This window comes from Excalfactoria chinensis, chromosome 4 (assembly GCF_039878825.1).
Source record: "Excalfactoria chinensis isolate bCotChi1 chromosome 4, bCotChi1.hap2, whole genome shotgun sequence".
Taxonomy (NCBI): domain Eukaryota; kingdom Metazoa; phylum Chordata; class Aves; order Galliformes; family Phasianidae; genus Excalfactoria; species Excalfactoria chinensis.
The window spans coordinates 63,045,823-63,071,176 of NC_092828.1; the positions used below are offsets into that span (position 1 = coordinate 63,045,823).

Below are 25,354 nucleotides of genomic sequence, written 5' to 3' on the forward strand. Positions count from 1 at the left end.
TCTTAGCCCCAGAATTACACCACTTCAGTAAGAACACACACTACAGTTTTCCAGAGTCTCTGGTGCATGGTGCCTATCTATCTCATTGCATCTAAGTACTGGGCCACCTTGTAATAACAGTCTAGGTGGGACCTAATGGTTCAGAGCAATACTTTCCACTCAGCTATGTGTGTCAGTAGTTGAGCAATAACTGTTCTTGCATCTGATGTAGCCTAATAAAACTTTCCTCTAAAAAAATAAAGCTTAGTCAACAGGACTTTGAGCACTGCAATGGTAATTGAACATGAGATAATTAGATGTTTTATTATTGAGAAACAGAGGTTAAGCACTTTCTCGAGGGTCACTCACAATGTATAAGAGTTGGGTTAGAACGCTGTCAGAACCACTGCCTTAAGTCTAAGACCACCTTCCCTGCACTTATTAGGTATCTAGAATAAGAACAAATTCTGACCTTGAATGACTGGAGGTTAGCCATGAAATTACTGTTCAGTCTTTGAAAAATCTAGTAGATTGGAATGAATAGGCTGGTGTAAATTATTATACAGCATTGCATGGCAATGAAATGTTGGAGCTTAATTCTTAGGGGTCTCTTTGTCTTTTGGGAAGAAGCATTGGTGTAGATAACTTCCCTTAATGCTGAGGGCAGCTATGTACATAAGTCTTCAGTTTGCACACCAAATAACCACAACTACCTTCGTGTATATAGCAGATGCCATCCCTTGGATTATGCAGACCTAGGTTTACATCAAATTACCACTTCTTGTACTAAGTATGAGAAGAACACAATCTCGGGAAGAAAAGAAAGAAAATTAGAAGCAGTGAAGACAGTTACAGGAGGTTAGAAAAGCTCAATACTTAACAATCACATGTAAAATACCGAACATTTTTCAGGCCCAAAGAACTGTTGAGGCTTGTAGGATTAACACAATTACATGTCTAACTAAAATGGAATGCATATTGTCTGTAACTGAAACATTGATCTTTGTACACTTCTTTGAACAGGAGAGGATTTTGAACTATCGTTCTGTAATTATTTTGCCATATGTGGAAGGGAACCTCTTACATAACAGCCAGGCATAATAATCTTCCAGGGATAACATTTCAGATTTTGAGGGAAGGACTGAGTTAAGGAGTAAAGAGAGTAGAGAAAGAGGGTGAAATTGCTTTTACACAGTTTAAATTCTATATGTGAGGTACACAGCATTTAATATGATTGTGGTGAGTTAGTGGTGAGTTCAGGGCTGGCAATACAGTCTTCACATGAAGCAGTAATACTTCTCAAAACCATAATAATTAATTATAAAGAAGCCAAGAATTTTAGATCAATCATTCTATTTCACAGAGAGAAGGAAAAACAAACAAACAAACAAACAAAAAAAAAAGGAAAAAAAAAAGAAAAACAACAACAAAAACTCTGAATAAGGAAATACTAACAATTTGCAGATCAGCAATAAGAAAAAAAAGAAACCTTCATCTAGTGTATGTAGCCAAATACATACTATAAACACGAATGGCCACAGTGGAATTTACCTTCAGAACTAGCAAAGATCTTGCTGGAGTTATGAAAGATGGGAAATTATTTTATCAAGTATGACGCATATTGCAGCCTATGTGCTTTTTGAATGCACAATTAAGTGACCCTTGCAGAATTATCTGCATTATTGCAGCTGAATAGCTAAGCCTTTTAATTTTTATCTGGAACATTAGCTAAACTAAATCAGATTAAATACAAAACTGTTTCATATGGGTGCTATTCCTGCCATCATTTCCCTCCTTGTGGCAGGTAATTCCAAGGTAGAGACAGTAAATACAACTTTGTTGACTGGAAGATAAAATACTTGATTCCTGTGAGTCAGGTCAGTAATGCAGCAGTTGAAATCAAAGGAAGAAAGCTGTCAGCTGTTTTGTCAGTGCCTTCCATGAAGTTTGACAGCAGTCAGGCTACAGTGATGGGCACTGTCCTGCAGAACAGCACAGACTGCAGAGAACAAGTCAGCTCTTGCTGACCATGACTTTCAGAAACAGCAGAAGATCTCAGGTGCCAAGCGGGGAAACTACTAATACTGAGGCATTCAAGATTATGATGATCTGTATTCCCAGACCGTTGCAGAAACGTTGATGATAATCCATGCAGAACATTATACATTAATGAATAAAGGCAGAAGAGAACACTAATCTATTTACCCATATCTTGATTGTAACTATGCAGCCAAAGCATGACTGAATCTGTTTCATATATTTACAGATAACAAAAGCAGCAATCGTATCATTAGAACAGATGGTTTGGCTGAACTTAGGGGCATGTGACTTGGAGACCATATAATAATTTCTGTTAGGAGATCAAAGCCATGAGGATCATTAAGCCTTTAAACAACGTCCTCATTCAAGTGCCCTCAGAACTATGTGGAAAAAAATGATTGTTTTTTGAGGGTTTATGTGGCATATCTTACAATATAGAGAGAAAAAATAGCAGGGAAAAAAAAAAAGTTAATGTCTTGGTGTATTAAAAACTAAAAAAAATAAGACATGGTAACTACTAACATTCTGGTGCTTTGTTTTTGTTTTAAATCAACAGTTTCTGACTGCTTGTTCATAAATGAAAACAGAATGTTGTACACAAACACTACTCTGCTGTTGTGACAAGTTTTCACTGAAACCGGGAGCAGCAGCAGAAATTCTGATTATTCCAGTTTGATTTTAGTCTAAAAACTTTCTTTGTGCTTTTTAAAGTTTGATATATATTGAAATTTTATATTGTTTTCACATGGTTAACATTTTTGTCAGATTTAGTCCTCAATTTATGGATGTGATAATTCCTAAATAGGCTACTCTCCTTCTGCACAGCTAACACCTGCTGTATTGAATGCATTCTTTAATTTGTAGTTCAGATTCAATGGCACTGACTATATTATGCCAGCTGGAATTGTGAGAAACTATTTAAGGAGAAACTGAGAAAAGGACATTTTTATAGATAGAGCTGAGGTCACGTATATAATTGTATTACATCATAACCTAAATCTTAACATTCTTTTCAATAATAGAGGAGTATCTAGGTGAGCCAGAGCAGTTCCAACACTTTGCAAACCTACATTTGTAACACAAATAATTTCTAAGCCTACTGGTGTGGACTGAAACCTTTTTGAATTACAATTTCCACACTGACTAGCAAAAAAAAGTACATCAGCAATACTGATTACGCGTGTTCTGATTCATAATCTATTATTAGCAAAAACACACTTTTCACAGTTCTTGGTGAAAAGAAGGCTTAATCTGTATGTGGCAGTTGTCATCTTCAGAACTGTACTTTCCTTGGATACACTATTTCCTTATATCCTATTTCAGAGGTAATGACAATGACATACATAGCAAAAAGTCACCCATCAGGAGCTAAAGCAAGACTCAGAACTTAACATCTGGGGAGTCCTAGAATAAATCCAGCATGTGTCAAATGAAGGGGACTTGTTAAGACAGCAGATTAGAGGAAGGAAAGGGTGTGGAAGGAAGGCTGTCTTTGGAGCCACAGTTCTCCCAATGCAGCAAAACCTATGCCAGCATTTCCTCAGCATCCTTCCTTATGCACAGCATCCTTTTACAGAAATTACAAAGCACAGGCAAGATGTTACTGACTTACTGTCTTTACTGGGCAGTCAGATACTTGTCATTGAGCTTAACCCCTGAATTACCGTACGTATCAAAACTTATGAGACTATTAAGGGGGAGATAGCATTTATTACCTAAGCCAGACCTGAGGACTAAGTATCCTAGGCATCCCATTTACCTAATGAACAGTGATTAACTGATGCTGCCTGTTCAGGATCTACTGAGTACAGCTGAAGGATTAACACACTGTCATAGGCTGCAAGATGCAGCACAGCTCTTGCTTGATGATTTTGTGCCATCCTTTTAGAAAAGCTGAAATCCATGGCTGCCAGCTGCCAAAAGTGACACAATTCAAAAGCAGTGTTATGAGCTCAAGTCACTATCTGGGCTGCTATGGCCACTGCCTACTTGCTCCATACTTTCATCACATCCAAGATTTCTCCCATATACTGACACGTACTGGCCCAGCCAGCCTTATTTCAAAGCATAACATGTATTTTTCACCACTATTTAAGAAAAACTAAATGTTAAGTAGTATCAAAAGCCACTTTTATTGGAAAATTGAATCCAACATGTTGGTGGGCAGTGCTCTAGAATGCTTTACAGGTATGCACATTACTGCAATGACTAGTATTTACATATGCTTTCTTATCCCAAGTAAATCCTAGAATTCCTTGATCCTTGTTTCCAGCCCTTTTCCATGATGCCTCTTTTCACTGTTTAAAAAACTGAAGAAAGAGAGGGGATCTATTTTGCTTACGGGTAGTCAATCCAAATTGCCCTACAGTCAGAAAACACCACAGACGTAGTCCTAAATTTGGCAAGAATGACAAGTTACATATTGATACCTACTAACTCTTGTCAGCTCTATCTAATGCTGACCTTGAAATGTAGCACAGAACCAAATATTCGGATCTTTCTATAAAGCCATATACCACCTATATCATGCAGCAGAATTTTACCAGCTCTGTTTCACCCTCTCAGCTTCTCACTGAGGTGCTCTCCTTTCATTTGTTTTTTTGGTTTGATTTGTTCTTTCTTGTGTGTCTTTTTTTTTTTTTTTTTTTTTTTTTTTTTTTTTCCTGGTATAAAAGCTGCATTGTTTTATCTTTACTACAGTTGTCAGGTCTATAAACAATTCAAGTCGGTTTGTATGTATTCCATGTGCATTAATACAGTATAACTCAACACTAAAGGAACACAATAACACATCAGGGACAGAAATTTCACTTCTTATCAACATAAATCTGTTATTCAGAAATTATAATTTTCTCATCTGCATTATGCACTTCAAGGTTACAAATAACTTTTAAACATTCACATTGCAGCTTATGTATGGCAGAAATTAACCACACAGTGATTTGTCAACACTGGTTAAAGGTTGATGCTGGCCTTTTTTTTTTTTTTTTTTTTTTTTTTTTTTTTTTTTTTAATCTTTCTTCAGTTTTTACCATTTTTTGAAAAAAAGTTAAGAGAAAAGTTCACGTGGAAATTAGAGAAAGAAGTGATGTTCAGAAACTAGTTGAAAAGGATGTACACGACCTTATGAAGGCTTATAGTCTTTTCCCAGTTTCAGCTAGCTAAATTTACTACCCCGGTACTTAAAGACAGCAAAAATCTTGTAATTTTGTATTGCATTTGTTGTTGCAGAGTAATAGTTTCATAATGTTCCTAGACAGTTTAAGAAATCTTCTTCGTATTTACTTCATTTTACAACCAGAGAAAAGTTTGTTTGTTTTTTAATGTAAACATTATTATTGTTTCAAATTTGAAACTTCTCAATTATGAAGTATCAGTATAGAAATGCATTTATCATCTAGAAGTCACACCCTGTACAGCTTTGTAACAATCACAGTTAGAGGAAACATGTAAAGACTCAGAAAAGCAGTGGCTCCATTGGTAGAGTGCAGTAGGCAGGTGCTGGAGCATTGCAATGCCTCAAAGGTAGACAACACTGAAGACACGGGCTTTAAAAGCAGAGGGCCTCCTTGGGCAAGGAAAGCCTTGTATTAAGTGCTATGCATCACACGATGGGACATAACAGAAGACAAAAAACTAGGAGAATACTGGGGGAAGAACAAGACTTGCATAAGAGTATTTCAGAATAAATGATGTGCATAAGAAGAGTATAATAGTATGAAGTAACTTCAATGTAGATTATTACAATCTCATCCTTTAGATTGTGGATGAATTTTATCCTAAATAATTACACTAAAACCACTTGGTAAAATTAGGTATGTCAGAATTTTCCTTAAGATATCCATGTCCTCAGAATGGGATTTTTGTAGTTAAGTTTTTTAGGAATGTAAGCAAGACTGGTGTACTTAATTCAGGCTATCCATAGCCACAATAAAAGCATTTTTTCTTGCTATTTATCTCTGGTGTTTTATACATATCATGTTGCTGAATGAAGGGAAAACTAAATTACATTGTTTTTAACATACATAAAGTACGTTAAAAATATAGATTTTTAATTCCTTTTCAGAGCAGTCCAAAATGTTGGCTTTGAGAATAAGTAATTTATCTATATACAATGAGAAAGGCCATTGTCCTTCATTTTTACTTTCCATATCTTCCATAATTTAATTGGAACAGAACACATTTAGTGTGATGTATGACTGACAGAGACATCTTTCCTCATCTCTGTCTTTCTCCTTCTCTTTCAAATCAGGTCCCTGTAATGTAAGAATTCTTGGGGTACGTTTGCTGTAATGTAGGAGAGAGGCATGTTTGTATTCCATGTAAAATATTCAAAGAAGCCATCTCTCCTTTTAGTCAAAGGAACGTTAAAAACTGTTTTAACCCTGACCTTACCATTGAATGCCATGATCCCAACTCTTAGCCTCCAGGCAATTAAGAAAAAAACTGTTTGAGTACATTCAGCCAACAATTTCCACGTTAAAAAAAAAAAAGTCTAAGTTGGAGCCATGTGGTCTCAATCAGGCAGTAAAAAAACTCCCTGTTATGTTCGTAAATGCAGAACTGCAGTATGCCTATAACCTCTCTTTTAAATCATCTTAACCAGATCTGAATCACTCTCACCACAAATGATTCGGTGGCCCTGGAATGTGCTGGGGTAGACAGAGTTGCTCTGCAATGAACATTGGGACATCTCCCTCTTCCCTAGTGTTACAAGAACTGTCTGCAGCAAAAAAAATTAAAACATTCTTAAAAAGGTGAAAGCCAAGACAGAAAAAAAAAAAAAAAAAAAAAAGTGACATCACAGTTGAATCATTCAAGGAAAAAAGGAAAAAAAATGCAACTACTGCCTAATAAATCAGAGCTGTAAGCCACAAACCACAGAGAGCCAGTACAGCCACAGGACAGCTTTTCTTGCTGAAGCAGAGATACCACAAGCAGCTGGCAGATACATGTGTAATTGTACTCAGAGAGAGGTACTGAATTCATTAAGCTAGCCAGACTCAGAGAAATTGATCAATTATGAAAGCAGAATAATCGTGATTTCAGCAACAATCTGTGCATCCCTTTACAAAGCACTGCAGCATTGCTTAACATGGGCTGCCACAGTTCTTGGCACAGATAATAATTTATGTGGTGCTTCATTAAAAGCTTATAGACTGATCACTTAGGATGAAACAAAGCCTGTGAAGTGCTTGCATAACCTGGATAAACAGTGCTAGTGAGGAGGAACTAAGCACCTTAGCTTTCTCAGGACCTCATAGAAGGAGTTCCAAAATGTTACTTATTTTTACAATTATAATAGAGGAAGGGGAATGTAATTCCCCAGGGTCTTCTAAAAGTCAAATTTAAGGAGCAAATAAGCAAGCCTTGCTTAACTAACTGCAAGATTCTTAAATGTCACTTCCTCTTTAAAAGTCCGTCTACAGCCTGAAAGATTTTTTTGTGTCTTAAATCACCTCAAAAAGCAATTGAAACATGTGGCCAAAGTGAAGTGCATTTATAACAGGAATAGACCAGAGCCAAGAGGTTTGGATCCAGATATTAACCTTCTCATACAGCAGACATGGTAGAATCCAAGGTTTTTGGTTAAGGCCCATCTCTGAATTTCCTCATTGCCAAACCTCACAGTCAGTAGAAAGTATGCATTAGCACATCAAAGCAGGAAAAACAACATAAAGATGTCACATTCTTCCACTACATCAATGGAAAAAAAAAAAAAAGAAAGAAAAAAAGAAAAATGAAGTCATTATGTCATTATAGCACCCATGTAAACTGTGAAACTGAAAGCAACTGCTGAGAAAACCTGACATAGTGCCATCAGCAGGGGGGAGCCCAGCACTGGAAAACCCTATTCCATTTTTAGATCCGAAAAAGAATCTTTGCTAGTTCTAGTTTGCAATTCCAGTTCAGTGAATAACTTGCCAAAAATAGAGCTAGTAACTGCCATAGAAAGAAATGCCGTAGTCCACAACAGATAAAATCTGTACTAAACTTCACCAACATTGTAACATATTGGGAACTATTCTACTGAGCACTATTTTGAAATTATTTGCAATTTAACAGAATTCAGCAGATTTTTATTTTTACTTTTAACCAATTGCCACACTAAACAGAAGTGTGAAGGTCAGAATGGGTGAGCATTGGTTCCCTATTTCTGAATTAGAACATAACCAAAAGTTATAGACCTCAGTACAAGCAGATAATTGTCAGCGCCTCCCCTACTTTGCACAAGCACTCGTTTGCGCATTCAGCATCTGTTTCACGTGACTAGATTCACCTCCATAAGTTTCTGAGAAACCAGTAGTAAATGAGGCAGTAGAGGAAAGGGACTGCTTGCCAGTCAACATAAAATATAGAAACATCTACTTGAAGAAGTTAATGGAGCCAGAGTTAAGCAAAAATAAAGGGAAAAAAAAGCTTTCATCTTTCCAGGTCAATTGCCTTAGTAAAGTGTAAGTTCATTTTTATGCTTTTAGCGTACTTAAATACATTCAATTACCTGATCTTCTCCCCTTCTTATATTTATTACGTATTTTAACATTTGGATTTCAAGGGTTTCTTATATGTCACTTAAAGATAACCCACATAGTGAGACAAAACAGTGTACTGATAGCAGTGCTTATCAGTATCTTTAAAGCAAATGGTTCCCTATAGTGAATTTCTTTTGACAGCTAGGTAGCATTTCTGAAAGCATTTGGATTAACCTGCTGCTATACTGATTGTTATAATTGTTTTCTGAAAGGCAAAATAGAAAGAGAGGAAATTTAGTTAAAAAGAAAAAAAGAAAAAGATCTTAGTTACAAAGCAATTGATTCTTCTAGCAAACTTTGAAGACAGCAGTAGTAAAGCTTTTAAATAAAGCAAGGACAGCTAAATTGCTTTGCTTATTGGAAAAGCACCAAGTTTCTTTTTGCAAGTCCTTGTCCTTTCTATGATAGCCATTTATCCAAGCACATACTTTCTTAGACAGTACATTAGCTTTTATTTTCATGCTCGAAAACAGAAGGCCCTCAAACTTTTTGCTTTTAAAATCAGATTCACTCAGATCCTAAGGGCAGGGGGGCCAGAGGGGGGGACGACACACGACAAGGGGACGACCTCTGAATGAATGCCAATCATTTGAAATAAGTCTATTTTCAGTTCCTATAAGATAAACAGTCTTAGGAAGTATCTCATCCTTTTTCACTCCCTCTCCTCCCTGAACTTTAGTTCTATACGTACTCTATATGATAGAAGATCTTTCCTTCCCAAGTCTCAGCTTTCGACTTAAAAGAAAGAGGTAACTCTGCAAGTTAAAGTCACTCTATTCTACACAATACAAAACAAAGCAGATATGAAGGAAACCCAATGCTGAATCAATTTGGAAAGCTTTCCAGAGTTGTACAGGTGTTCAGGAATTTGGCTAAAATATACACATTCTTGTACAGCTTTTCAGAAAACGAGCAATGAGGAAAATTCTACAGCTAGGCAATGCTCAGACTCCACAATAGCTGCAGACACACAGTGTGAATCATTCACGTACTTCTTTCCCCTCCCCTGTTGTAGTAAAGCAACTACTCTGTTTCTTACATCTTTACACACACTTAATGCTGGCACTTACCGTGGTGGAACAGAGGGACCCCTACCCCCCACAAAGAAGGTGATGGCTGATCGTCTCTGGATTCTTTATTTCGTGACTACTCCCGGCTCTTTGCTTTGCTGCTCTAAATTCAGCCTAGTTTGCAGAAGAGCACAGAAAATATTAATAGAGAGCTGAGTTGCCAAAATTCCAGCCACTCACAGTCAGCAATGAAGATGTTCTCCCCAGTTCTGTGTGATTCCGAAGAACAAAGCCTGCTGGCAATGAGGAAGCGGAGTTTAAGTCCTGTGGCTTCAGTCCAGCTGTTGCTCTCTCGCTTTTTCTTCAGAGTACGTGAGAGCGTTTGTATGAGCTTGTAACGCATGCAAGAGATGGGGGCTGGGAAAAAGGGGGTGTGTGTAAGGGGAGGGAATGCTAGTCATATCCAAAAATAACATGAAGGAAGTAATGTGGCGATCCCTCTCCCCCCATTCTCTCCTCTTATCACATGTACGGTGAGTATCTCTACCCTAAGATTCTGATCTAAAGTGTGGGTAAAGAAAAAATTCCAGTGTGACTTGCAACTCATTTGGTTGTGCTATTAAACTGTAACTGAGGTGTTCCATGCTTAAGAGGGCATGTCAGAAGAAGCATGATTTAGTAGCATGCTTGATGATACTGAAGCCAAAGTGCATTTTTCACTGTATGTTTTTACTTGCTTGTAGAGAGAAAGAAACAGAGATTACTATTGAAGTTTACTACCTGTCAGAAAAAAAGCAGTACTGCATTTGCCTTTCCAGAAGTCTATGAATTCCAGTCCTAGGTATTTCTAGATACTGCTTAATGGTGATTGTTCTAAAACAAAATATTGTGACTTTACTGTATGATGCAGAAATAGAGGCATAATTATATCACTATGTTGTTTAATTTTCCCCTACTTTTTCAACAATTGTTTTTTCTAAATAAATTCTACAGTCAGGAAAGTACTACATCAAAAGAAAAAAAACAAAAAAACTTCCACAATATGAAGCAAAAGAAAGCCTTGTTGGTTAAAGAAAAAGCAAGAAAGAAGGCACCACAGAACAAACAACAACAACAAGTTTTTCTTTCCCGTGTAATCAAAAATCTATAAGGTAAATATTGTCAGCAGTAAAGATTTAGAATATTGGTTCCAATAATCATCCTGGGCTTTTAAAATCTCTAAAAAGGGTAATCTGTAAGTGAACAACAAATATAAGGAAGAATAATAGATCATTAGTGATGGCCTCATATTTTCCAGTTGGCTCATTTAATCTGCACTCTGTCAAATTAATTTGAGAACCTCTAAAACAATCTGTGTGTCCAGAACCAATCTCTATGATTACTTAGAATTTCTGGAGAATCATTATTCCATCAGGTGAGGCTTTAATCTCAAGCAGGTGTACTTGAGATATTACAAGCTAACATAATATGTTTTATGTTTTTATCACACTACATTTTGAGAAGTGATTAGCATTATTTCTTAAAGGGTTACTTAAGACTTGACAATGTGAAGAAAGGACAAATCAATCTTGGATTTAATTTCATCTCATGCAGAATAATTGAAGTTTTTGAGCTAAGTGATGTGGTACATTGTGCTTTAGAAAAGGCATGCTGGTCACTTTCAACAATGAATTTTTCCAAAACAACAGTTCTCAAAGCAGAAGTTAAAGTGGGAAAGAAAGAATTGGAAATTGACCTGTAGTGTGCCAGTTTTGAAAGTGATAGAGTAAGAGAGCCACCTGTTTACACAAGACTTTGTTCCTTAATGCAGAAGACAGCGTAAAACAATCATCAGACATTCAGATTTTCATTTCCAGAGGTTCTGTTTTGTTTTGTTATTATTATTTACCTGTTAGTAAAATGACTGAAGCTTTGGATGAGGAGCTCAGGTTTTATAGAACCCATATAATAATTCTCCCTAAATTCCACCTACATTAAAGAAACCACAGTGCTTTTCCAAAGCTAACGGCAAAAAGAATTATTATGATAAATTTTAAAATTACAAATACACTCTATGTCAAAAGTAAGTCTCAGAAGCCTATAGAAACCATCTGGAATGAAAGGAAGTTATGATGATTTAGTTTGCCTTCCTGCATATTCACTAGAGACTGAATTTCAATATATTTTAAGGCCATAAAAAGTTACAGTAAATCCAAGTTCTGTATCAGGAGGTTCCCTGAGCCCTACTGTGATGTACTTTTCTCTTGGTACATCTACTCCCTGGTAAGCATTACAAAGCTTGGCTCCCTTTCCTGTCTCAAGGTTTGCCAGCCCAAATTCAACTTGACAAACTTCACATGCAAGGAAAGATCAAGATCAGATAAGATTACCTGGGGGCTTTTAGTGCACACCTCATCCCATCTTGAACATCAGCTGCACTGAATTTGCTGAACTGGCTAATTACAGTTCTAACATGAAAAACCATATGCTTCGAGTGGACTACAATGAGCCCATATCTAGTTTCATTGCAATTGAGTCTCCAGAAGAAAGATGTAAGTCCAAAACCTCGGTCCAGACATTTGAGTTTGTTTTGCTGACTACTAATGGAAAAGCACCAGCCTGGAAGAATAGGAATTCAGAGAAAGTCTAAAATTACAACACAAACACAAAATAGCAAGCAAATGAAAAAGTACTGTGAAGCTGTCACCCACTTTCCTCTGTCATTACTAGAGACCCAATAGCACAAAATGGTTTTCTGGGGAATTTGAAACTCAGACAAACAATAACTCAAGTAAAATAAAATCAACTGTGGATGAGTACTTCAGAGGCTGATATTCTACAACTTCTACAAATGTACCCATCAACTTAGTCATTACTATGATACGTGTTTGTTCTTGTATAATTAGTAAAATACTTAATTTTTCATGTTGCAAAAAAACATTATTCCACTAATATTATTGTTATTTTACTCAAATATAATGTAATCCTACTATGGTTAAGAAAATTATGGCAGCTGTACATCTGCTAATTTGCAAATAATGCCTTATTTTCTGCATTACAAACATTTCAGTTGAAAGTCTCAGTTTCTGATGAACATTTCTCAGATTTCAGTTTGCTTTTCAACTGTTTTTCAACTGCTTTTCAACTGCCAATTCTAGGTAAGGAATGAAAATAAAGGGATAGATACATATTATAGTTTCTTTCACTGAAAGTTCATTTTCATTATATATAGAAATGAGACAGGTGGGAGTAGTTCTTTGTCTAGTAAGATACAGCCATCATAAATTGATTGCTCCCTGGACCAAGTGGCTACAGTAATTTCTAAAGCATTAGAAACATGGATCAGAAATCACAACAAGCAAAATACAATTCGTATTTCATAGATTGCTTAAGCGTGATCAAAGTATTCTACCTCATGTCACTGCTGCCTCTGAAAAGCAAGGTTTTCTCTTACTGCTATCTTGTAAGGTCCATTCAGAGATTACACTCTGGAACTGTTTCCATGAAGAAGTCATTCTATTTCATTTTTTGTCTCCCTCCAGAATAATAGTTTAATATAATAACAACCATGTATCAAGGGGGAAAATTCAATTTTACTCACTTATTTTGACAACTTCCTAGGCACAAGCTCTGGCAAACTGGTCCATTTAATAACTTTAAAGTCTTGTACTTTGTACACACAAATGTGTTCCCAATATAGTATATGTAAGTTTGACATTCATCAGTAAAGGTCACACAGTGTTTGAATGTAGGGAGCACTCATGCCCAGAACTGAAATTATTTAGAAGTCAAAATTTCATTTTCAAAGGAGCTAAGGAATACTAAAGGTATTTAGTTTTTGGAAGATGTAACTCTGAATTTCTGAAGTCCTCTCTTACAAAAATAAGGCAAGTTATTTAGGACTAGAGGGAATGGTTTCAAGCTGTGACAGGGGAAATTCAGGATGATTTTCTGAGAAGTAATATTACTTCTCAGAAAGGGTTGTCAGGCACTGGAATGGACTGCCCACGGAGGTGGTGGCTCTGGGTGTATTCAGAAATGACTGGATTTGTGTTGAGGGACATGGTTTAGTGGGAGCTATTGCTAATAGGTGAATGGTTGGATTGGATGATCTTTTAGGTCTTTTCCAACCTTGGTGATTCTATGATTCTATGATTAAGAGAAATATGTATTTTCCCCCAACGATTATACTTAAACTCATAGAGCAAATATGATGTAAATCAGAGGAAATTAAAAAAGAATCCTAACTTTCCTTTCATCAAAGCTGACTGCATAGAAAGAGAAAAGAATGTACACACTACTTCTGAAGTCTTTAACATTTCTATTTACAAAGAATTTTATTCACTTACACCTAACAGTAGATATGCACAAGTACAGGGTATTAGAAACAGCCATGTAGGCTACGTATATAAAGGGATATATTCAAGTATCTCAGAATGTGATCATTAATGAGGTTTCTTCCACTCAATGCAAAGTCAGAATTAGTATCATTCCTAAACTGAGGGTTTAGAGAAATCATAAGCTTCTCAAACTCAGTGCCTGCAAAAGTGAAAAGCATGTACAAGCTACAGCCTCAACCAGGATGTCCCAAAGTCAGTATCTGCATTATACTGACAGTATGCATACACTCAGTTTCTATTTTCCAAACATTTTATTGCTGCATTTTAACATAAACTGGTAGAAATACACTATTTTGTTACAATTATAATCAATAAAAATTGTTATTGCTTTGACTTAAATCTAAAAGCCAGTCAAATGTAGGAATGCTGTTGAATACATATCTCTTTCATTTTGATGTCAGCAGGAATTCCCCAAAGGCTCACATACCCAAGAACAGTTTTAATAACTTACTTTCCAAATCAGTTACTACATCTGATTTCAGTGAAAGTTTATTTACTTTTCGGGGATAAAGTAAACAAACTTTCGGGGATTTGGGCACCCCAAGCCCAAACAAGTTAAATGACTGAAGTATTTGTTTGAAGAGTTATAGAATCTCCTGTTTATTTTACTTGCCTTTTAAATCCATTGTAATCTCAGAATGAGCATATACTAATCAGTTTCAAAATAGGTTCTGTTTAAGTTGCTAAGTAACTATATGTAAAAGTGCTTTGAAAAGATATCTGGACTGGAATAGCAGTAGGGTGGACATGAGGGGAACCAAACATTTCTACAGGCCAACACATTCACTCATTCATTCATTTAATTTTCATTAAAAAGTAATAAAATAAAACAATTCTTAATCTTAATTCATACTGTTATGTGATAATAGTTACTACAAAAAATTCTTGAGAAGTCCTAGAAAGAAGGTGTAGCTTGAGCACAGCATAAAATGTCCACGGTTGTTTTTCCAATGCAGCAGGAACCACACTGGTTAAGCAACTTTTATTTCACGTGAAACTAGGTAAAAGCCTGGGGCAACTGACCAGGCTCTGTTGCCAGTACAATGGTATTGGTACTTCATTATCAATATCTCCTTTCCTATGCAAACTTATGCTCAGGCAGTCTGCAGGTGACACTACTGCTATCTGGCCACCAAACCCATTTTAGCCAAGAAACAAGAGATCAAAGAGCAATAGTAGAATAGAATAGTAGAGCAGAATAGTAGAATAGAAGCTCATAAAAAATTTTCTTCTGGTAGTTTCCAGAATGTAACAAAATTCTAAATTCTAAATTCTGTACAATATATTTTCTGTACTATATATAGACACGTATACAATTTTGTTACAATTCTAAGAATCTGTGAAAAACATGGTCTGAGAACCTTGTTCTTAGCTTATGTGTTAAGTCAATATGAGCACTATCAAAGTCCTTACGCTATGATCTAATAATCATCAGGAACTTAATAAAATGGAGCAACCTAACAAGAGATTTGTGTAGCCTCTATCCTACAGCTGTAGCAAAACCCTTCAGCCCTCATACAGACCAGAATATCCATAGGTGTCTTGTTTTGAAACATAGCTCCTTTTAGCTCTTAAGTAACAATTCTGAGAGCGAAGGAATGTGTTTCTGAAGTCGGTATTAGTAAAAGATTAAATGAAGCAATTGAGCTACTAGTTACTTTTTAATAAAATAAAAGCATATTTTAAAATTGAAACAACAGGTATTTTGAAAAAAGGAGGAAAGGAGTGCAGCTAAACTGAGAAGGAACCCCTCATATATTTATTTTTAATCGTATCGCAGAATTGCAGAATGACCCTGGTTGGAAGGGACCTCAAGGATCATAAAGCTTCCCCTGCCTGGCAGGGCCACCAAACTTTCACATTTACTAGATCAGGTTGCCCAAGGCCCCACCCAACTTGGCCTCGAAATATCCTAAAAGTTATCTGTGATCAAGCTTTCAATTGATAACAAGGCATCTGGCACCCTCTGAAAGTAACACAACAGTTGCACTGTTGTGTATAAAATAAGTTGCACTGTTTACAACAAAACCATGCAAAACCGCAACTGTTCTGTCCTTCTTGTCACTCCAGAACGCCTATTCACAGTAAACAGCAGACTGAGAAAAACTAGCAACCACACTGCCCTAAAATGGGAAGAACAACCTTCTTTTAATGAAACACAGCAACTGGTTTAAGCCTAGTAAAAATCACTGCATTTTTTTTTCAAGATGTGTTTACTAAGCAGTAGAAGCATTTAGCAGAGTTGATAGTTAGCCAGCATTTATAAAATCTCATAAAGAAAGTAGCTAAGCTGAAGAAACAAACCTTTTGTATTGGATTTCAATGCTAGATACACTAGTATTTGAGAAGATATTACAGCCATGATGACAGGACTATTTTTTATTTTCAAAAAACAAAACAAAAACTGACCCAAGATTTTGTGATTTACTGCTATTGGAAAATATAAATTGCTGGCACACATGCTTTATGCTAGATGAAAGTAGCATTTCAAAAGGTAAAAAAAAAGCTGTACAAACTCACATCTATCTAAGATGACATATTATGTACATCTACTTATTTAAAAAGAGATCCTCTCTAACCCTACTGATGCATACCCTCTGTAAACAAGTGACAAAGCTTGGAATTTTTCCTCCTCAAATATTTATAACATCACATTTTGAGATATACCATATTAAACAAGCAAATGCTACTTTTCTGGAAGGTTAAAAATTTTTTTTTTCATTGTCAGTGAAACAGAAAAAAAAAAATTGTATTTGGATATAGAGGGTAGGGACTAGAAATAACTTAGGAATTACCACTTGTCCTTGAGGAATTATTGTTATCAGCAGAAAATGAAATAAAAGCTAAATCTAAAGAATCTTCCAAAAGCATATACAACTCTTGCTATATTTTTGGTGAAATCTTACTCATTTATGTATTCCTTACATCATTTCACTTTGGAGTCTTGCCAGGTCTTTTTTTGAGTATGTAATGTCTCTAAGAATGACTTCCAGAAAATACATTTTTGGCACAAGCGCTGAGGATTAGGCCGGGTGGGGGAAAGCTCCCAATAGATCACCTTGCAGAGACTGCTGACTGGACCACAAGGGGGTCCCAGTTCACGCACTGCCTGGAATGGGCCTCCCTTGAACATCAATCAATGCTTTTTATATAGAAGCAAGCTTGCTTTGGCTGTTTGGATAGCTGTGGAGTGGAGGCTGAGTTTTACCAGGCTGCTTGCTTCACCTACTTCTGGGACAAATCCCCTTTCATCATTTGAAAAAATCTTAAAAATGCTATTCAGGCGGATTAACTGTGCAGCAGTAATTCTTCAAAAGTAACTTGAGGTAAACCACATATTTCTATTCCTGAATACAGGAGAAAATCAGTTCAGGAAATTACCTCATAGGCAGATTAAATAATAAAATTATAAAATGGAATAAAATAAAAAACAAAGTCATGCTAAACAGAAAATGCTACTCCCCTTCTAAACCATTGTTGAAATGTAGCAGGGGGCTGTGCAGTGAGAGGTAGCACAATATGTGCATGCTGATATATGCATTTTTGGTAGTGTTTGTGGCTAGCAGTAGCTGAAGCTGTGACCAAGATTTATTTTCGCTCCCTTTAATTGCATTTTAAAATCATGTTTTTTCTGCAGACCCTCAAATGTCTGATGTTGCCAAATATACAGCAGATTCTGCTCACAAGATTTTGTAAATATTTAAATATTCAAGCATTTTGGAAAATCAGGCTATTTACTGGAGCTCATAGAAAAAAATAAGAAATGCATTGCATCACTGTGCACAGTGTTATTAAATAAATATGTTCCTTTAATAATTGATCTTCCCAAATTTGGGATGATTAGGGAACATAATTGTTTCTTGGGTGTACTGTCAAAAACAACTATTTCTGTAGCAGATCATTTTGGTTGTTTAGAAGTTATATCTGGTTTCCAAGCCATCATCTCAAAGAACCCCTGATGTACAGTTTAAGAAACACATACCTACGCCACCCCTTCTTCAAAAGCACACTGCCTTTCCCAAGGAACATCAGCATACTTTTAGCAGTAATGGTAGCCCTGTTTATACTCTTGTTACCACTACCCCTGAGGTGCTAAAGGCTGGAAATAATTTTTTTCAGACCTCTCATATATGAAGAGTTGCTTCTCAGCAAATCTAAGTTATTCCTAAGCCTGGATATACTTTTCCCTTCAGATACCCTTCACTTGCAGTGATAGAGAAGATTTTTATATAAATATTCCCTAAAAACTGCCAGTTGGTTTGGGCCGATTCAAGTAGTGATTCCTTTTTTATCTCTAGCTCATCAATCTAATACATACAATTTTTTATTTTAATTTTACAAGCAATAAAACTTAGGCTATTCTTCAGGGATGATTTCTAACAGATACGCAAGATCTACATTTATATTTCCATAGTATTTTACAAAGCTGCCTGTTGCACAGATTCCTTTCTCTTCCCTTTACAACTGTCAGTGTCAACCCTCAAATTTACACCTTACCATCCCTTCCATGCCCCTTCCAAACAACATATACTATACTGACATCGATACTTCTGGTCTGGTATCTAGAAACTGACTGAGCAGCAGCTGGACGAACAAAATAATAATTATGCATAATAAGCTGTGTTAACAGAAAAGCCCGAAACTCAGCAGGTATATTCAGTTTAGTTTCTTATCTCAGTAGAACTTTTAAGTAGTTAAATTTGAAACCACTACTTTTGATAAATTTTTAAGAAATTGGCATCTAATACAAAAAATATTTTGTAAGAAAGGCAGAAGCATTCAGCTGAAGGGCAAGTAGGATGTGACTGTGGTCACATCAAGGAGATCATTTGCAAAAGCTGAGGAGCTTTATCCAGAAGAAAAGCTTTCACGAACACTCTGGAATACTCTAAGAGTGTTTTCATCTATGCAAAAAGGCTGCCCAACACACTGTTTTACTCACTTTGAGCTAACATACATGTGGTGGGTTTTTCTTTGTTGCTTTGTTGTTGTTTTTTTTTTCCTTTCCCCTAGCTCTTTGAAATCCCCTGCTCTTTTAACTGAGGCTTTTCACTTTGGTTTATTTATATTTAGTGGTGGCGAGATGAAAGAACAACAAGCAAAAAATCAGTGAAAGAGTAACAGTGTCACACAAGTCTTTGTTGTAAAAATAAGCTTTCTTAATTTCATTCCACATAAAATATCTCCACGACAAAGCTGAATTTGCAAAGTTTCACTCGGAAGAAAACATCAGGACATGTGGAAAAGACTAGGTGAAATTGTTATGTACATAGATAATGGGTAATTAGTACAGTACATCAGAGGAGGCTTTAGAATTGAAGTTTTAAACTGAGGATGGTTTTCTCCCACAGAAGACCATTTCTTAGGTGCAATTTTATAGAACCAGCACTAGGCATTGCAAGGGCTAGGCAGGAGAACATTAGATGGGAGAAACTGTGATGCCTTACCTCTAATTTGTTATGCCTGTGGCACAAACCTCTGCCTCTTCCCATGCTCTCTTTTTGTGGTAGATGTCATGACTCTCGAAAACATGAGAGCACTGAGCCCTTCTTGCCTGCTCACATTCACTCACCAGTGAGATGGTCTTAAGTAATCTGTAGATAATGCTTTCTACCTAAACATTTATCCTTAGTCCTGGTAGACACCTACAGAGAGAGAGTTATGGTGTGCTTCTGGCACCCTGAGAATCATCCAGGAGGAACTGAGGTACCTTTCTTGAGGCTGCCATCTGCTCTTTAAATCTAGCTTACAATCTTCCAACTGCCTTTGATTTGCATTAGAGGATGAAGTGCAATCAACCTCTCATCTTCCTTCAGTTTTGTATTATTTAAAAGAGAGGTTGCACCCCGTCCATAGGTCAAAATACCTCATAACAGAATGAGCGACAGTAACCACCATATGAAACAAAAGCAGAGAGATTATGTGTGTGTTTCATGGTAGACCCTGATCACATTTCACAGCATTCTGCAAAGCAAGCTCTGAGCTAACTGCGTGGTAAACAGGATTTATTGTGAAAAATGGATACTCCATACATACGCTATCCCAAATGTCTTAACCAGACATCCTGCTGCTCTCCAGTGATATATCCCTGATCTTTGCATACCTTAAAATATAGTCTCACAAACCGTAGGGCAAGCTGCCCAAGTAGATCTGGAAACACATTCCTAAAGTTTCACTTCTGCAGAATGGCCAGCTGCTTTCTAACAGTTGATGAACAAATGCAGAAAGCATCCACAAAGCATTCAAACACTCCGTGCTTCCTCGCAGCTTCACTGTGCACAAAAGGGTTAAGCTAGGTTAAGAGGACTAATGAGTAATGCAGCTGGCAAGTTCTTTTTCCCTCTCACTCACTGAAAAGCTGGCTTTTGTTTCTGCATTCAGTGAATGAACTCATGCAGCAATACCTGTTGGCAAATTGAAGCTTGTGTTGCTAAGACACATACAATGCTGCCAAGTCCTTGATGTCTTCACAGCTCTTTGCTACACAGATTTGGTATGCCAGGGACTCAGCAGTTCATCAAGCTCACACAGTGCCAGAAGTAACATCCCTCTGCTACATGCCAGGCGGGGCTCTCAGGACATGGACAGAGCATCTGTGTTTGCCAAAATTCTTTCAGAGCCTCCCTTTTGGATACTGCTTGGAAATGCCACCTCCTTCTTTAAAATGGAAGACATTTTATACGTGTAGAAAATTAGTGCAAAACTTACCTTTCCCTTCTCTTGCTTTTTGTTTTCTCCTATATTTGATATGATTAATACTGACTTATTACTACTTCTTGCAGAATCTCTGCATGTGGGAATAGAAAAATTTAACTTTACTGTGCATTTGTACAATTCCAAACAATGCGGCCCTGAACTCAGTGGAGGCAGCAGGATACTGCTGGGCTTTAGCCTTAAAAAAAAAAAAATTAAAGCCTGTAAGGTAGTAGCACTCTATTTTCCGCAGGCAAATTATGTTCTTTGTATAGTAGCTAAAAACAAAGCCAAAAGTGCACATAACCAGAGTTAAGTCTATCTGTACCACTCTAGTTCCAGCAATGGCTTCCCAGTTCCAAGGTCAGCCTTTTGCAAATATTACCTGCTTTACTTTACAAATTAGTTGTAGGAGGAGTTTCATAGGAACTACCTTTCAATAAAAACATCAGGGGAAGGAAGTCTGACCCTTTTAAAGACAACAACATTCTGTCAAGCCTTCAGCTTGCTGAATTTTATTCACACTTCTAGTCTGGGAAAAGGAAATAACCGTGGCTAGATTAAGACGGTTTCTAGACAATCACTTTCTATTTCCTCTCATGTTACTTATATTACTCTCCAGAAAAGCAGCAAACTGCTGAATGACATGGCGTGTTAACTGAAAGATGATGGAGATTAAAATTACTGGGGACATGAAGTAGCACTTTAACTAAAAGAACAAGTAGGTCAATATATACATATGTGAACAATAACATTTTTACAAAAATTGCTACATATTGAAATGAAAAGCTTATTTATATTAAAATGCATTCAATATGTACTATTGGGTGAACAAATATGATCTGTTTAGATACCTGTAAAGCTGAAGTACTGGACAAATGACTGTAAAACCTTTCACCTACTTAGAGCTAATGACATAATCCATGTAGAGTATCTCGAACTGTACCATCTCCATTTTGCAAGCATCATATCTTACACCCCATTTTAATAAGGATTCTTATGCAATTTTTTTTTCTAGATGACCCCTTTTGATATTGCTGCAGAGTTGGTACCATTCCCCCGTCAAAGAAATGTAGAGATAGGCCACAGTTTATTCCTGCCGTGCCTTCTTGTAGTCACTGAGAAATTCAGTCAACATATACATCTCCATAACATTGGAGAAATGGTCATACGTTCTCTTTTATGATTACAAGATCTGATTAGATAAGATTTTTCAATAGTAACTGTATATATTGATGTATCTTACCTCAAAGTCTTTGAAGAGTTACTGTGAGTTTTGCCTTTGCTGTAAGATCATGTCTGCAGAAGGAAGTGCATCAAGTGAACATTGTCAGAATACATAGCATTCCACTGATGTGATGCCATGGACCAGCCAAAGTGAAAGCCTTTTGGGTTTTACAGAAGAAAGTCTTTAGTTTGATCAGTGGGGACTGAAGATCACTAATATCATTCCAGACCAAATTTTTAACTCTTATTCTGTTGCTTCTTCTGGTGCTTACACACACATTTACATTCATGCTTCATCCATAGCAGTCTTAAAATCTGTTATGACTTTCTACAGAAGTCATTTCCATAGTTGATAATTCAACCTCCCTACCACCTCTTATACCTTGAGAAGACTCAGTGCTATACTGAATATAGTATATATACAGTATATACAGAATATACTATATATATCTTTCTAAATTGGAGGCAACAAGTACCCAGATTATCATACTAAACAGTAGTATTTTGCTTATTCTGGCCAACACAAGCACAGAGGCTACATTTCAGTCCCTTCAAATCACCTTCTAGGAATAAAGTCATTGGATCTCACTAGCACCTGCTAGTGCTACTGCTGCTCCTGTTACTAAGAGGGGATATCCAGAAGTGAAAACAGCTATCTATCAATTCTCTTTCAAGTTCAAGCAGTGCTTGCCCCATATTTTCAACAATGGCAAAATATATCTTCAAATTACAAAATGCCCATTGCTTCAAAAAACAAGGTTGCTTCATGTATGCAGTGTTTATGCTTTCTAAAGAATTTGAATGAATTAGTCTATGAGATTATAAACACTTAGTCTGAGATGCTACCACATGATGCGTAATTAGTTTTAATAAGTAAAAAAATAAACAAACAACATTAAAAAATGAATAGGGAAACAAACTGCTATGAAACATCATAAGTACACCTTTCCAAAAGCTGTCAGTTGTGCCTACTGGGCCTGGGGAGATGATAATTTACAATAAGTAACTACCTGTCCATAAAGTGAATAAAGTCTCAATTGTTCTGTTGCAGTCCTTTAAGCTGCATTTATGCCTTTGGAAAAAGAAAAAAAGAAAAAAAAAAAGGCTTTTGTAGAAATGTCCAGTTATGCAATGACTCTTGATTTCTGGTTTCAAGGTTTGAAGCAAGTCATTAATCTAATACAAGGTAAATAATGAGTAACTGAAGAAAAAAAAAAACAAAACAACATGGAAGTTGTTAATTAGATCCTTAATTTAGCAACATTCCATGATCAAATTCCTTTCTTCTCTGTAACATCAAGACCTAATAATAACAGAAGATTGTCTACCTTTTAATCTCATTTTATCACTATGTTGATATGTTAATCTGTCATTAAGATGTGGAAATCATAGACTATAGATGTTAATTAAAATGATACAATTCAGCTTGTTTCCATAGGAAACTATGAAGTTCAGGGCTTGAATGTCTGTAAGTGTTCCACAGAAAGGTCAAGAATAAACATGTACAAACACAATGTAAAATGATACAATTTTCATAGAGTCATAGAATCACAGAATGGCCTGGGTTGAAAAGGACCTCAAAGATCATCTAGTTTCAGTCCCCTGCTATGTGCAGGGTTGCCACCCAGAGCCACATCCAGCCTGGCCTTGAATGCCTCCACAGATGGGACATCCACATCCTCTCTGGGTAACCTGTTCCAGTGCTTCATCACCCTCTGAGTGAAAAACTTCCTCCCAGTATCTGACCTAAATCTCCCCTGTCTTACACTTAAATCATTTCCCCTTGTCCTATCACTATCAACCCATGTAAATAGTCATTCTCCCTCTTGTTTACACATAAAAAATTGGAAGGCCACCATGAGGTCTCTCTGGAGTTTTCTCTAAGCTAAATGAGCCCAGTTCCCTCAATCTTTCTTCCTAGGAGAGGTGCTCCAGCCTTCTGATCATCTTGGTGGCCCTCCTCTAGACCCATTCCAAGAGCTCCATGCCTTTCTTGTACTGGGAGCCCCAGGCCTGGACACAGTACTCCAGATGGACCTCACAAGAGCTAAGTTAAAGGAAGCAATCACCACAGCTGCATGAGTATTGGAGCTTTAAACTTTTCAATCCTGTTCAATTTTTAAGTTGAATGCTGCAGATCACCTTTAAGGACCATATGCAGAAACCATAATATCCTTGCAACCTTTTTGTATTTTGATGAAGTTAACAGATTATTATAAGTACCCTACTGAAATCATTATGAGATCATCATGACCAGTGGTAATTAGAATAATAATATGCCTATACACAATTCAACAATCTATAGCATAAAAGTGTTTTGGTTCAAACAAGTTTTTGCATCCAAAAACTGTATTAATAATATAATATTTTTGGATGAGTGGATAAGCCTAATTATGAATAAAATTTTGTAAATATCTTAAATTTGCAAGTATGTATAAGTTATTAATAATGAAGAATTAAAAATGTTTCCTACTAAATTATTCGTGAATCAAGTCTCAGCATTTTACAATACATTCCTCTTAAAAAAGTTCCAAGGATTTACAATTTGCAGATGAGATCATACTTTAAAAATGTTAACGTCAGTGTAAGGGGGAGGAGGTTGTCAGGAGAAGTAATTACAGTACAGTGCTGTTGGCGCAAGCAAGGGTGCCTCAATATGCCCTGCATCTCATTGGCTACTGTGGACCACTGGAACAATATCTGCTGTTTGGTATGTAGAGAGAAGTCATTGCCAATTCAGCCCGCTAACAGGAGTGAACCAAGTTGCTTGAAAGGAGGGCTATTGTTTAAATAAAACATGTCAATAAAATAATCTCCACACCTAAAACTGATAGATTTTACACGGTTGAAGAATGTCAAATTCATGCCTTGCAATCAGTTCAGAGAACTTTTAATTTGCATATTATCTTCGTTGTCTTGTTTTTTGTCAGATTTGGAAGAATGACTTCTCATGTATTTTCAAGGGTACAAAGAATATGAGTATTTTTATAATTTAACCCACAGGTTAAATAATCATTCTCAAATAGTTTTACAGTTTATGATCTATTTATTTTTTTAAAGTCAGCTGGGACAGCTGTGTGTCTGACAAGCTGACTTTATAGATCTCATGAAGAATTATTTAGTGTTCTGAACTTTTGGTACCATATTTGGAAAGCAAAGACATTACATGAAAGCCTAGTACACTAAAAAGCGTTGCTAAGAAATTCAGCACTCAGATGTTAGGAAATGCCAAACAGCAAACTCTTAAGAGAATTCACTGAGATGGTAATAACATTTAGGAGAAGGAATGATGAGTCTGTTAGCAGATTTCAATTATTAACCCAATTAATAATGCCATAGGAAGGGCAAGAGTGAGGATCTAAAAGTGTGAAAAGGTCTGTTTGCCCTCAGTTTAATATATCCCTTCCCATTTCAGCTTCATCTCTTCCACAAATTTGGCTTCATCAAAAACACAGACACACTTCTTAATATACAATGCCTGTAAAAGTATCCA

General features: G+C 36.4%; 1 protein-coding gene across 2 annotated transcripts in view; it reads right to left on the reverse strand.

The window, feature by feature from the left end:
- Positions 1 to 25,354, reverse strand: part of PALLD (palladin, cytoskeletal associated protein) — a 172,422-nt gene that overhangs the window by 125,625 nt on the left and 21,443 nt on the right. The window contains exon 1 of one of the 2 annotated variants that reach the window (XM_072334081.1): positions 9,623 to 9,927. The exons of the other annotated variant lie outside the window; for it this stretch is intronic. The gene's annotated coding sequence lies outside the window, so the exon portion shown is untranslated. Of the gene's footprint in view, positions 1 to 9,622; positions 9,928 to 25,354 lie in introns of those variants that run through there. 2 annotated transcript variants of the gene reach the window in all.